The 13,458-nt window shown below is 40.7% G+C and overlaps 1 long non-coding RNA gene across 5 annotated transcripts; it reads left to right on the plus strand.

Moving 5' to 3' along the window:
• The first annotated feature begins 722 nt into the window (after positions 1–722).
• On the plus strand, positions 723–12,399 carry LOC123028977. 5 transcript variants are annotated; one of them, XR_006415806.1, is made up of 4 exons: positions 723–1,209; positions 1,797–1,849; positions 3,140–3,229; positions 8,929–12,399. It is a non-coding gene; the product is annotated as an uncharacterized LOC123028977 (long non-coding RNA). The 5 variants fall into 5 exon arrangements; XR_006415805.1 differs by lacking the exon at positions 723–1,209 and adding an exon at positions 1,225–1,526 and having other exon boundaries at positions 1,797–1,934; XR_006415807.1 differs by lacking the exon at positions 723–1,209 and adding an exon at positions 1,225–1,509.
• Positions 12,400–13,458: the final 1,059 nt, after the last annotated feature.

The raw sequence follows: 13,458 nt of genomic DNA on the forward strand, positions 1-13,458 counted from the left end.
GAGCGATGGAAGGATGTGGGAATCCGTGTCATCAGTCAGAGTCGAGCAAACGCTGCAAGCCTTTATATGTCTATCCAGAAGTAAGCCCCATCGAGTTCGTAAAGGCGTATTCCTAGGGTAAGGTAAATTTGCAGCCTATGCGTGCAAAACGCTAAGACATGTTTGCTATATCAAGTGGTGTACAAATGCAATAATTTATAAACAAACATATTTAATAAAGCAATGTTAGACACTCTCTTTCGCTGCAGTAACTCAGGATAGAAGGAACTTGGGATTATAGATCGACATCCTCACGACAGGATTCACCAGAGGCAGGCAGTCTAGCGCCCTCCAGATGTTTTGGACTCCGACCCCCATAAATACCAAACGGCACGGCCAATGGTCATGCAGAATTGTGATGCAAAATGTCTAGAAAGCATCAGGTTGCCTACCCCCGCAACCCCGTATCTTCTCCTGGCAAAGCTCCTGTGCCTTCGGAAGGGCAGGCAGAACTTTAACAAGAGCGATTGAAATTCTGGGGGGGTAGCGCGTTACTCAACTAGCAAAAGCAAAGAGGAAGACGTATCTTTCTTAAAGACTTAACCTGTAAAATAAAATAAATAATAATGGCCTAAGCTTTCTTGAACTACAACCCATTTCATCAAAGAGAGAGAGATCTTCAGTTGTCGAGGTGTGTGCGCGCGCGTGTGAACACACACAGGTTGAAGTCACAAGGTAATAACACGCAGCTTTGCTAAGTGCTTGGCTTTACGGTTTTAAAGCACGAGTTACAAACTGACTCTTCTTGGGACCACCAGCCCGAAAGTAGAAACCTTGAAAGCTTCATAATGGCTTGCGGTTTCTGTGCGTTTAAAGTCCTACAGCATGTAATTATTCTTTCCAAATCACGCAGGCAGCTTTAAAGGCACAGAAGTCTCCGCAGCCCCGGAATAGAAGAATCACGCCAGGAAAAAGAGCCGCTTTCCTTCTTCTGCTTTTTATGGCAGAAGAACTGTTCCGTGTCCGTGGTATCTTTAGACTTATTCCAACTACACTTGCCCCGCATTCAGGGGATACTCTTAGAAATACGATCAGGAATCGGAAATACGGCTCAAAAATCATTGGGAGCCTAACCCTTGCACCCAGCCTTCTCGCCTCTTCCAGTGTGACACCTCCCGGCTAAGGAAATATCGCGAGATTCGGCGGCGAAGCGCGAATGTCTGGGAGCAGGTGGCCGAAAGACGGGCTGGCGGCCGTGCAGTTCGAAGTTATTGGACAGGGAGGGGTGGTGGGCCTCATCCTGGGCTGGGATCGGACTCCCTTACGGTGGGCTCATTCTAGGAGACAAGGCAATTTGACATTTTGGAGGGTTCGTACTTTTAAGGGGTTGGGAGGGAATATTACGGACGTCTGAGGCTGTGTCAATTCCCGTCACCCTTTGCGGTAACCGGAAGTGAATGGGTGTCGTCGTAGTTGCGAGTGAGTACGCAGTGTGGGGCCGCCTGAAAACTCTATGGTGCTGAGAGAATGGTAGGAATGCGGGAAAGGTGAGGCACTGGGCGGCCCGGTACTGAAAGGGAGGCGCCTTCCTCTTCTCTTTCCCTCTTTTATCCGAGTCCCATTGCTAGTTTAATCTTTATTTTAGCTTTCGGGCACGGGGGCTGTGTTGTTCGTGCTGAGCTTCAGTTCACGGGGGCGGTACTGATTCTGTTGCTAAAGAAATAAAGTGCAAGCGTGTATTTAGGTCGAGCTCTTTCTTCAGTCGGCGGCAAAGTTCCTGCGCAGTTCAGCGGATTTCTCTCTCTTGTCCCGCACAGAATCGCATCCTCTCGCTCCTTTACAACAGCCGGGAAAAGAAGAATTCAGCCGTGTAAGGCAAGCCATGTGCTAACGATTGGTAGTGAGAAGACATTCTTTTATTATGTTTTCCCCCTTTCCTGCTAATTGAATTGCAGGTATTCCAGTCCCCTGCTTTAGATAATAAAATGGAGTTTCATTGGCCGATTAAAATTACTTGTATTCATTTTGCAGCAAGGGCAAGTTTTTATTTTGGTGGACAATGTCGGAATTTGGCAACAGAAGATGCGGTTTTTAAACAAGTCGTGCTTTTTGACTTAATTGCCCTAAATTGTTTTTATATCTGTGTGTTTTTCCCTGTGTTGTTTGTTTATATGTTTACATAAATGTAGCGTTCATACGTTATTTTAGGCTTTAATGTTTGTAAGCCATTCAGACAGCTGTGGCTATTTTCAGTATAGAAATGTAATAAATGAAATAGCTTTTTTCCTGCCTCTTTCTTTCTCAGGTATAATATAGTAATTGTAAGTTTTTCTGTGTTCATCAGTACTCCTAGCTCAACCTACCTCACAGGGTTACTGTTGTGGGGATAAGGTTAAGAGCAGGTGGAGGAGAATTATGTAAGTTGCCTTGAGTTCTTGGAAGAAAAAAGACAAAATACAAATCTAATAAATAAATCAAGTAAATACATATGTTATACTATGTATTCATTATTTAGTGCTGGCTAAGTATTACTCAACCAAAACAGTTGACCACTTTGTAGTTATAAAACCAGGGTGGGTTTCTCCACTATTTTTAGGTGCTAATTTTAATCTGCATGAGTGATTGAGAGTGCAGAATAAAAAGGTAAAACCTGGGTTATAGTTTCAGGTGCATCACTTTGAAAGTCATGAAAGGAACATCCCATTCACAGATTTATATTCCAATAATTTCACTGTGGAAAATTGACTTTTATCTATTTAAAGTGAAGGCAGTTTTGCACAGGCTCCCTGGTTCCTTTTAAATTTTGATTACACCAAAATGAAGGTAAAACTTTGGGAACTGCTTTTCAGCAGTTAGTACAGATTTCAGACCTTTCTGGGTACATTCTCTCTTTTTCTCTGACATATACACGTATATCATTTTTAAGGGAAGGATCTCAGATCAGTGAAATTGAGGCTTATGTAAAATAAAATGACCAAAGATAAAGGGTAGTAATTTGTACTTCCACTGCACCTCTGCTAGGTCTTTTGCAATTCCAGAAGAGATAGCTTGTGCAAGAACAAACAGTTCTTGAAACAGCTTTGGGAACTAGTGGAAATCCTTGTTTCTGGATCAGGACAGATCAACAAGTCATTTACTATGCTGACTTGCCCCGTTTCAGATATGACATCGAGCAAGTCAGCAGTAACCTACATGCACAGATATGGACAAGGCAGGGGAAATAATTTACTTTGATGCAGAAGATTGAAGGGTAGGTATTTGAATGTGTCCAGCTATGTAATATAAGTTATCATCTTTGCAATAACAATATAAGCATATTAGTAGCAATGGAAAGCTATAATAAAATCATGCATTTTTCAAAATGAGAGGTTGATATAACATTAACATTTCAGGAAGGGGGTGGAGTTAATAATGCATGTTTTTGCTTTTACCAGCTGAGTTAGTGTATTAAATGCTAGCTGGAGGCATAGTGGCAGTGGGCCTAAATCTGTTTCATATCAATTCTATGAACAGAGAGCTTAACTCCACAATTTAAAAATATGGATTACTGGTGATGAATGCAAGATACCCTTTTTATTGCGATGAAAATGAACTGTGTATATAAATCAGCATTGCCACTTAATGGAAAATGGCTGCTTATTAGCAGCTATCCTGAATTAGCAAATGTACATTTAAATTTATAACTTGCTTTTTGCCAAAATGCTTGATGTGGAGTTGAACTTATGATTTCTAACCAAATTCCAGTTCATGGGAATATTGCATACTCTTAATGGTAGTGGCTGTCCAGGATCTTTGGCATGGATCTTTAACAACACCTGCTGCTACCTAATAATTATTTAAGTGGTAATACCAGGGTAGGAATTATACCACATGTACTTGGAATACAGGTCATAACTGACCAAAGATTTTGCCACCAAAGAACTAAAGGGATTTCTTGCTAACATTTTGCCTCTTTTCACCCCAAAATGATCCCACTCACTATAGGCCACATAGTACAGTGGTACCTTGGCTCATGAACACCTCAGTTCATGACTAAATTGAGTCACAAACAAAAATTTCATAAAAATTTTGACTCAGGTTGTGAACTCCGCATTGGGTGGCAACTGCGATCGCGGCCATCTCCCCACCCCGAGTGGGGAGATGGCTGCAATCGTGCTGGAGATGGAGGGGATATGGCTGAGGTTGCGCCCGTCCTTCCTGCAGGAGCGCAACTGTGATCTTGGCCATCTCCGCACCTGTCTCCCCCTCAAACATGCCCGTCTCCTCCTCCCCTCCCCCAGCATGCCTGTGATTGCGCCCGTCTCTCCTCCAGTGTGCCAGGATGACGGACGTGTGCAGGGATGAAAGGCGTGATCCTGGTCGTGCTGGGGGTGGGGCAGGGAGATGGCTGTGCTCAGGGTGGGGGGGGGGGAGATGACTGCGATCTTTGTTGTTTGTCACTTGGCTTTGCATTTTTTTTTTAAACCTTATGGGGAATTTTAACTTCAGTCACAAACAGAGTCCTGGAACGGATTAAGTTCATGAGCCAAGGTACCACTGTACTATATTACTGGCAAATCCAAAGCAAGTATACATAATAAGTAATGTGATAGAGGACTGTAATTCATTCAGGCCCCTTATATTCTGCAAGTTGGGACTCCCATGGGGGAATGCTTTCCCATTGAAAAGGTTAGAACTCTTGCCCTTTGTCAATGGACAAAGTGTCAATGTTGGGAGTATATGCTGTAAATTTTGTGTAGGAGGACTGGATAATGAGAAGCTCCACTTGTGGGCTGAAGAGCTAAAATCGTGATAGATGTTTAGTTCATCTGTCACAACCAGGCCTGGTCGGTATCACGAAGGACACGAAATTACTTTTCTTACTGGTGGATCTTTATAAGAGTTCGATCTCCCCTCCCCACCCAAAAAGAAGAAAGAAAGAAAGATAAAAGAATCTAGAGTATTGAGCCATTTGTGGAGTTCTAAGCATTTCCGCTAAAGACCGTCCATCCAGTCCAGCTTTTGGAGCAAAAAGAATAGATGCTTTGGAACTACCCTTAGAAAGGAAACTATGTCACAAAACCCTTACGGAAATCCTTCAATTGCAGGGGATAACTAATCATGTTACAAGATCAATAACCTTTATTTCAGAGTCAGTACTGATCTTTTGATGCAATCGAACAGCTATTCAATACTACCCTTTTATATATAAGAGATGGTTCTAAATTGTGGCCCTCCAGATCTTTTTAGCTACAGTTTCCATCATCCCTCATCTTTGGATATGCTAGCTAGGGCAGTTGGCAGCTATAGGCCAAAACATCTTTGATTGAATTCTGATTTAATTGGATCAATTGCGCTGGTAAAAATGGATTTCTTCACTTCTTGCTATGCCGCAACCTCCAGCCCTCTGAAAATACTATATAAAGTCATAGAATTCTACATAGAATTTGCTGAATTCTAGCAAAAGTGTTTGTGGGGGGGGACTCTTAACAACAATGCCTCCCTGCTTTTAAGGGTAGAAACTTAATATCTGCAAGATGAAAAATGCAATGTATTGTTTCTATGATAAATAACCATGTAATAATGTAAGTGACAAAATTACAATAAGGAGGTCTGAGGTTATCCTATGACACCCTTAAGGGTACAATTCCATGATGGGAAAAAAGTCCTACAGCACCCAGGATTCCCTAAACAGCTAGCCAGGATTCCCTGTACTAGCTGGACAATCCTTGGAGTTGCAGGACTTTTTCTGTAGAATTGTTCCCCAAGTGTCACTAGTTGTTCCCATATCTTAGTTGCATATCTGGTGTTTATGAAAGACTCCAGTTAAAGTCGTTTGCCCCCACTGCCACACTTTAGTTCCCACAACTACACTACAAGCTTTTCAGTAGCTCCTGAAATCCCAACACATGAATTGGGAATTACTGCCAATTAAATATATCAGTCCCATTTTAAAACTGAATCCAAAACACCCTAAGATCCAAGACCCTGACTGCTACTGTTTATAAGAGCGTATTCTCAGTACCCTGTTCCCTTGTTTTCTTCCCTTTTTCCCCATTGTCATTTTTTCAAAAGTCAACAGTACACTCGTCCTGCCTATCTTATAACTCTTGCTTTCTGAGGCTTGTTTCAGAAGGCAAGGACTTTTATCGATTATGCTGCATTGGAATAGAGGACACTCCAGCCAGAAATGTTGGATCTGCACGGGAGCCAGCTAGCACATTGTAAAACTCTGTCCTGTAGAAGTCTCTGGAATGAATTAAGGATTTCCTGACAGAGGAAACACCAGTGACTGACTAAACTGAGAAGCATATGTTTGTTTAATTAACAAAGAGCCCGGTATCAACAATTGATCTCTCCCTATAGAAGGGAGACAATTTGTGCCCATAACATCTGGGATCTTGTTAAACCAGCCTATTATCTTAATGAAGACTCTAGAAAGAAATGGTTGGGGTTAGAAATGCTTGCAGATCATTTACTAGGTCTATCCAGAAAAAATGTGGAAATGAACTCTATACACCTACCATCACATTGGTCATATGCTGCAAAGCATCCTTCATTCTACAAGATGTCACTTAAACCTCCGAATGAGAAGGGAATTCTAAATACACACCCCTTTTAATTCTAATCTGAAAAAGTGATGTAAATAGCATGATGCAAGGTAAATATCCTCCTAATGTACATAGTATTAGAGTTGGAGGAAGCTAATTTTTGTTGGGTCATGGTGAGTAGAAAAGATTAAACTATCGTCTTACCTGCCCTAATTCTGGCCCCCCTTCTGTGCAGCTATACGCATTAAAAAGGAGCACATGAACTAATACATTTAATACCAGTCTAGCTTGGTTTAATTGAGGTGCACATGGAAGACAGGAAAAGAAGTATGAACAGAATTAGAATATTATGACAACAAAGTATGTGATTTGAAGTAGCAGGGAAGCCAACAGGCAAACAGACATGCAGCTGCAAGCTCTTAGATTTGTCCCACTTTATTTTCTTTCCAGGTGGCATCCATGGCAGAAAGTGATTAGTCGGGGCAAAAAGGAAGGCAGTATCAATAGGCACAGAGAAATTAGTATTTGACAAGAAACTTAAAACAATTAGCTAGGAATGAACTCCCACTCTTCACCCCAACAGTTCACCCAGTGGAAGAGCAATGGAACATTCATACTTGTACCACCTTCATGTTTAAGAATTTAAGCTATAATAAGTTTAGTTTGCAAGTGAACATTTTCATGCTGTTAATTATTTCACCTGCAGTATCTCAGAGATGGTGGACAGTATAATGATATAGCACTGAAGCATTTTATCAAAGTAAATGAGTATAAATAGCTGACACAAGGTGCATTTTGCTCAGCCACAGTGTGATGCTTTGCTAAGTCAGGAAATTTTGGGACTTTATAGCACATATAGGGGAACATAAATAAGCTTGGACATAAGTGTCTTATTCTGAAGTGCTGACAGCACTCCAAGGAGACCACTTTTGTTTTCCATACTCTAAAACAGTCTCTAATTATATTCCATAACAAATTAAAGAGAGTAGCAAATTGCTTCCACATAAAAGACAGGAAGACTAAAAAGTTTACTCTTGGCTGTATCTAATTACTCATCACTCTCTTGGACTGCAAGCTCCAAAAGCATTCATGGTGCTGCTAATGAGACATTCCCCATTGTTTCGATTAGATTTTATGAGGTGGAAACCCCGATATTAGTTACAAAATTGGTTCTATAACCATTAGCCACACATCCTCTCCAGTTTCTTTCTCTTTATTTCACACTTCAGCTCTTATAATATAATCAGGTAGCAGGACTGTGGAACTTAACTTGCTTTTCTTCTAGTAATTATCTTTTGCTCATCAAAGAGTCACAGTCAACAAATAAATACACAGTTTTTCACCTAACTAGGTAAAGCTGTAAGCACCTGTGCTAGTTTTGCCATTGCATTTTCCCATAACACCAAAGTTGCAAGGAAGAGAAAGAGTAAGGTAAAACTAGAGCAGGGATGGGAAATATGTGGGCTGGCCTCCAGATATTTTGCTCCCAGCATCCTTCACTATTGACTATGCTGGCCAACCCTGCTCCACATTCCAGGTCTTTCCTGTAGCGGCAGTTGCTCTTGGTCTACATTCCCAAGGCCTGATTTGGACTCGGAAGGAGCACTAGGAGCCCTTGGAATGTGAGCCAGTTTCAGACACTGAGCTGAGCCATTTATCTCAAGGCCTGGTGTGCAGGCAGCCTCTGAGAAAAAACAAGTTGCACAGTTATTGGGAGAGGGCTTGGAACAGGGGAGACTCTCAGAGACCGATGAGGGTATGCTTCTTGACTCAAGAGGTTGGCAGAGGAGAGGCAGCTCCTGTCATGCAGAAAGGAGAGTGCTCATTTGCGAAAGGCTCCTGCCAAAAGTATGGGGCCCAAAGATAATCATAAGGGAATTTACTAGACGCAGGTACTAGACTGGATTCAACAAATCAAGTCAAGCTGCGACAACCCAGATTCAGGCTGGACATCGGGAAAAGCTCCCTCACTGTCAGAGCAATACAGCAGTGGAACCAGCCGCCTAAAGAGGTGGTGGGCTCTCCCACACTAGAGACATTCAAAAAGAAACTTGAGAGCCATCTGAGTGGGATGGTGTACCTTGATGTCCTGCAACAGCAGGGGCCTGGATCCGATGGCCTTCATGGTACCTTCCAGAATAGTAGAGTCTATGAATCACTCTGTGCATGCTCAGAGGTTCCTTCTGGAAAATGTTTTGGTCAATGAAGAATGTTTTGCAAGAACAGCATATAGCTTGAATGTGCGAAAGTAGGGAACCTAGTGCACATCATTTCCTGAGGGCATTATTCAGGGAGCACAGAGGAACACAACTGGCAGGAAGCACTGGGAAGTTCCTTTATGTGAGCGTCTTTGAACTCACACCAGTTTAGATCCAACACTGTGAGCTTTGTTAATAAGGCAATGGTCTCATTTTTCCAGTGGCAAAATATTGGAGCTTCACCTGGAAGAATGAGATAAGCTGGTAAGAGAACAGCTGCCACAAAGCATAGTAAGTACTACACATTTATTGCACTATAAACTCTCACTCTGGAAAGGACCCAGAATTGGATCAACTTCAATTTATAACTCCACTTGGAAAAATGGAGAAATTGTCAGGCCCACAAAAGAAAAACATATTTTATACTGAACAAGAAACATGCAGGAAGATGGCAGTCCCAATAAGGTTACTAGCTGGCATAGAACACTGGCTCATATCGCATATTCAGATGGTAAACTGGCTCTTTGAATGCAAAATAAATTTATATGGGAGCAGAAGTGTTCCTTCAAATGTAGTTACACAAATGTCCTAAAAGGACAAAGTCTGCCTATATAGCATGTGTTTTCACAGAGGTGATACAAATTTCAAAATAATTGCTATGGCAGAATCTGTAGTTTATGCATTAAAGCAATTCTGTTTCCTGGCTGTATTAATAACCACAAAATGCACCCTCTTGATTCTCTACATTCCACTTTAATTGTCTGTGAAAATGAAATTTCTTTTATGCGATGCTTGTAAATACTATAAATATTGGTCAGCAGTGCAGTTTTGTGAGAAATGTCTTTTTAAAAAATCAAGTACCATTTATTTTCATATTAAGGTAGACAATACTTATTTTTAAATGAAGGCTACATTAGCAGGAGCGTGCTTGATTTGAGCCTAGTGTCAAACCTAGAGCCTGTTTTGATCAGCAGTGATCAGTCTTGTGAAGTGCTTTTAAGACTGTACTTCAGTACCCACTTCCGTGGTAATTAGCTTCATTGGACCGAACAGCTTTCACTACATAGAAAAGGGTCCTGAAAAAGACCATATCTGAGTTTTTGTGTTCTTCTCACAATAATCTGTAACAGCTGAAAAGTGAAAATGAAACGATGTAGTCAACGTTCAAGTAAAGGTAGAGATTTTGTACGTCTTCTAGAAAATTATATTCTTTTATTTCTAGGGTCTGACTTGCAATCTTTAAAGTGGATCAGAAAAAATGTCACAAATATGCAAATGAAACCCAAAATATAATGTGAATTGAATGTTTCTAATACATTTTGCATACAACTTAGAAAAGAAAAACACCCACGTACATGTTTAACTAGTATGCAATCTATGCTGTGACAAAGCTGAATAGATTCCAAGACCTTTGAAATCTGCCAGGTTGAACATTTTGTCTTTGTTGACACTAATGTGACATGCCATAAGATGTTGCAGGCCTCAGGTTTCTGTTTAAAAAAAGAAAAAAGAACCTAATCTCTTCTGCAACAGTGTTCATGATTCCACAGCACAGCAAGGTGTTACATTATAACTGCATTGTACTAAGAGAATAATGACATTTTGAGAGCAGCAGTAAACAGACAGTCAATACAGACTACCATTTCCCCATGCTTTGGCAGTTGATGTATGATAATGTTCTCCTTCCCACTTGGTAAGATGTAACAGATGGCCATGGTATCTCATATCTTTTTTCAGCCATCACCCATATCTCTATTACATAGGCCAGACTCTGAAATTCTGGAAGTCCATTCTGTCTTGCAGGACTCATTGAAAAACATTTGAGGTTAAGTTTTTGTTTTTGTGTGCAAAATTAAATGGGAGTTGCAACTAAAGCAGTGTTTCTTTGATGTTTGTAGGGACACCCACATATATAACAGAAATGATACCTAGAAACAAAACAGGCACAAAAATCTATAGTTTTCCTTTAGTGGCTATAGCAGATACATCACATCTTAATACACATACTGACAATGGTCTCAGCTCATTTAGCCCAAGCAATGCCATCCATGCACAAGAGAGACATATCTGCAGAAGTGATATTGGGATGCTGGTGGTGGTGGTAGTGGTGGTGATGATGGTGATGATGATGATGGGGGAACCTCTGGGGAGATGCCCCCAGTAAAACCTAGAGATGTTCAGTGGAATGGTGACTGAAGAGGGTAGATTGCCATCTAGCCCTACACAGAAGCAACTTCTATTTGAGTGATCTAAGATTCAGTTTTAGATGGGTTGGAGATAAGTGTGTGGAAATGGAGTGGAGAAGAAGAACCACACTGTAGATCTTCTGCATTCACAGAGGGTGTTAGATTAGATGAATTCGAAGATGTATTCTAATGCTATGATTCTGTGCATGACATCCACCCAACTGTGGCCAATGTAAGAAGTGGTACAATAAATTAGTGTGTCCAGAACCATAGCAGACACAGAGTTGAGATATTTGATAGACAAATCTCCTTCACAGAACATAAACTTGTAGGACACATGAGTTCTTTGTTTTTGTTGCACTTTTGTAGTTCACTGTGCAACAAAGGATCATGAGCTGAGCACAGGACTCCAATTTTGTGGCTATTGCAAATTACTCATGTTGGCCTTTTGTCAAAAAGGAATTGGGTGGAGGATGGCTATGTCCCAGATCCACACTTAAGACCTTCATGAACAATTCTACAGCAAGAAGAGACTTACTAGAACCAGTGATACTGGTGAAGTTCATAATATCCTTGCTTGGAACATGATATTTAAAGCATTTAATGTCTATTTCCAAAATAAGGAAAAAATAATGCTCTTTCTTTTTTCCTCCTTTTCCATACATAGATTGCACCTTTTCAGTGATTGCTCAAGAAGCCTGATAAGTTCATAGTTTTGTGATACTGACCTATTTTCCTTTGTTTTGTTTAATTTTAGTTTATATACCTTTTTATAGATTTACTTGGGGGGTAAGTGATTCTCTTCCTGTGTCGTTCAAATTTGTAAATGAAATAAAGCACTAGCAAACTGAAATGAAGGTGGCTGACTGTGTTTCTCATTTAAATAGGTAGATTTGCTGGAATCATACCTCTACCAAAGCAACATACCACACCTTTTGATTCCAAATGTCTTACCGTTCCAGTGTTTTGCCAGTATAAGACCAACTAGCACCAAAATAAGGAAATAAAGATCAGTTCTTTGTTCAGTACCTTTCATTCCTGCATTAAACATTTTAAGGCTGCAATCCTCTACTCACTTACCTTGGATTAAGCCCATGTAGGATTTCTGAATAAACCTGCATTGGATTGTACTGTAAATTATGCTACATTGGGGCTGTTGGATACCTGCTGTTTCTTAAGGTTTGTGATTTTTTTTTTTTTTTTGCAGTACCTTATCACTGATAATATGAGCCTCACTAATATGTAACACTAAGTTCAAACTGAGGTTAACAGTACAACTTGTGGACATTCATGACCTGTCCATAAGATCAGACCGAGAGAGACCTATGGACTGGGGTAACCTGGGTTTGGCTGCTTTTAAGTTTGGCTGCTACAAAACTGGGGTAATGCCTGCCTTTCTCTAGTGATCTAATATAGGACAGTGGAATTGGCTGTTGATGTGTTTTAAGCTCTGTGTTTCCTGCTTGATCTTTATATTTCTAAATAAACTCAAAGATTACAAAATGCCATAAGCTTCCAGTGCCCTCCTTCCAAAACAAATCAAACCTGGGTAACTGCCAACTTTTCTCACTGCTCAGAAAAGTTGGGGCACATGTGTATGTACTTATCTGGAACCCTATAAAGGCACTCAAAATCCAAGAGTAGTAAAGATTTGAGGGGGTGAGTGCATTAGGTCTGCCACCCTCTATCACCATTTCTGTTGCTCTCTACAAAGGAGGACAACTTTCTGAAGGAAAAGCCTTCTCAAACCATGGAGTTTGTCCTGTGTAATTCTGAAAACTGATTTTTTCAGTGTTTGCAATCACATGGCTTCTATGGAGACAGAAGGCTCTTGCCTTCCAAAAGTCATGCAGAAAGATGGTGGCCATGGGGCTCGTGCCTGGAGGCTAGTGCACCTCCTCCTAGTATATTTACTATACTCAGATCCTGATATACTTTAGGGCTCCAGTCAGACGGTGATACTTCTAGGATGGAATTGAGTCAAAGGCTGATGAAAAAGGATGGATTCCTCTGTTGGTGCAATCACTTTGCCATGATGATGAAAAGCTAATTAGCCCTGGTATATTGTGAGGCTAATTAGCCCTGGTCTAAAACCAGTTAAATGTTTTTAATGGGAACCTTAACATGACATGATCAACAGAAAGTATAGAAATGCCAATGAAAAGGAAAAGAAAAAGAAAAAATCCAGTACCATTGCAGCTGGAATTGGAAAAAGGCAAGGACACTTAACAGAAGAGGATCAGGACTTCCAGATAGCATTCATCCTGTGATAACATGAAACAGGTAGAAGTTAGCAAGAAATCATTAGTGGAACAATAATGTTATAATACAAATTAGTTGTCCTAGATTGACATTCCAAATGTTGCGGTTTGCTTGGTTGAGTTTTGGAACAGAAGTAACAGATTTTACAGAAAGAGACACTACTTTTTCATTATTTCCTCATTGAAGTACAGAGATGAAAATGGTTGTGCATTCCATTATCTGTGCCACCAAGTGCTTGGAATGTAACCTATCAGCTACAAATGGGAGAAGATGCCATATCCTCCACTGTTCCCCATTTCTACC

The sequence above is a fragment of the Varanus komodoensis genome, unplaced genomic scaffold, assembly GCF_004798865.1.
Source record: "Varanus komodoensis strain SLA01 unplaced genomic scaffold, ASM479886v1 scaffold4, whole genome shotgun sequence".
Classification (NCBI taxonomy): Eukaryota; Metazoa; Chordata; class Lepidosauria; order Squamata; family Varanidae; genus Varanus; species Varanus komodoensis.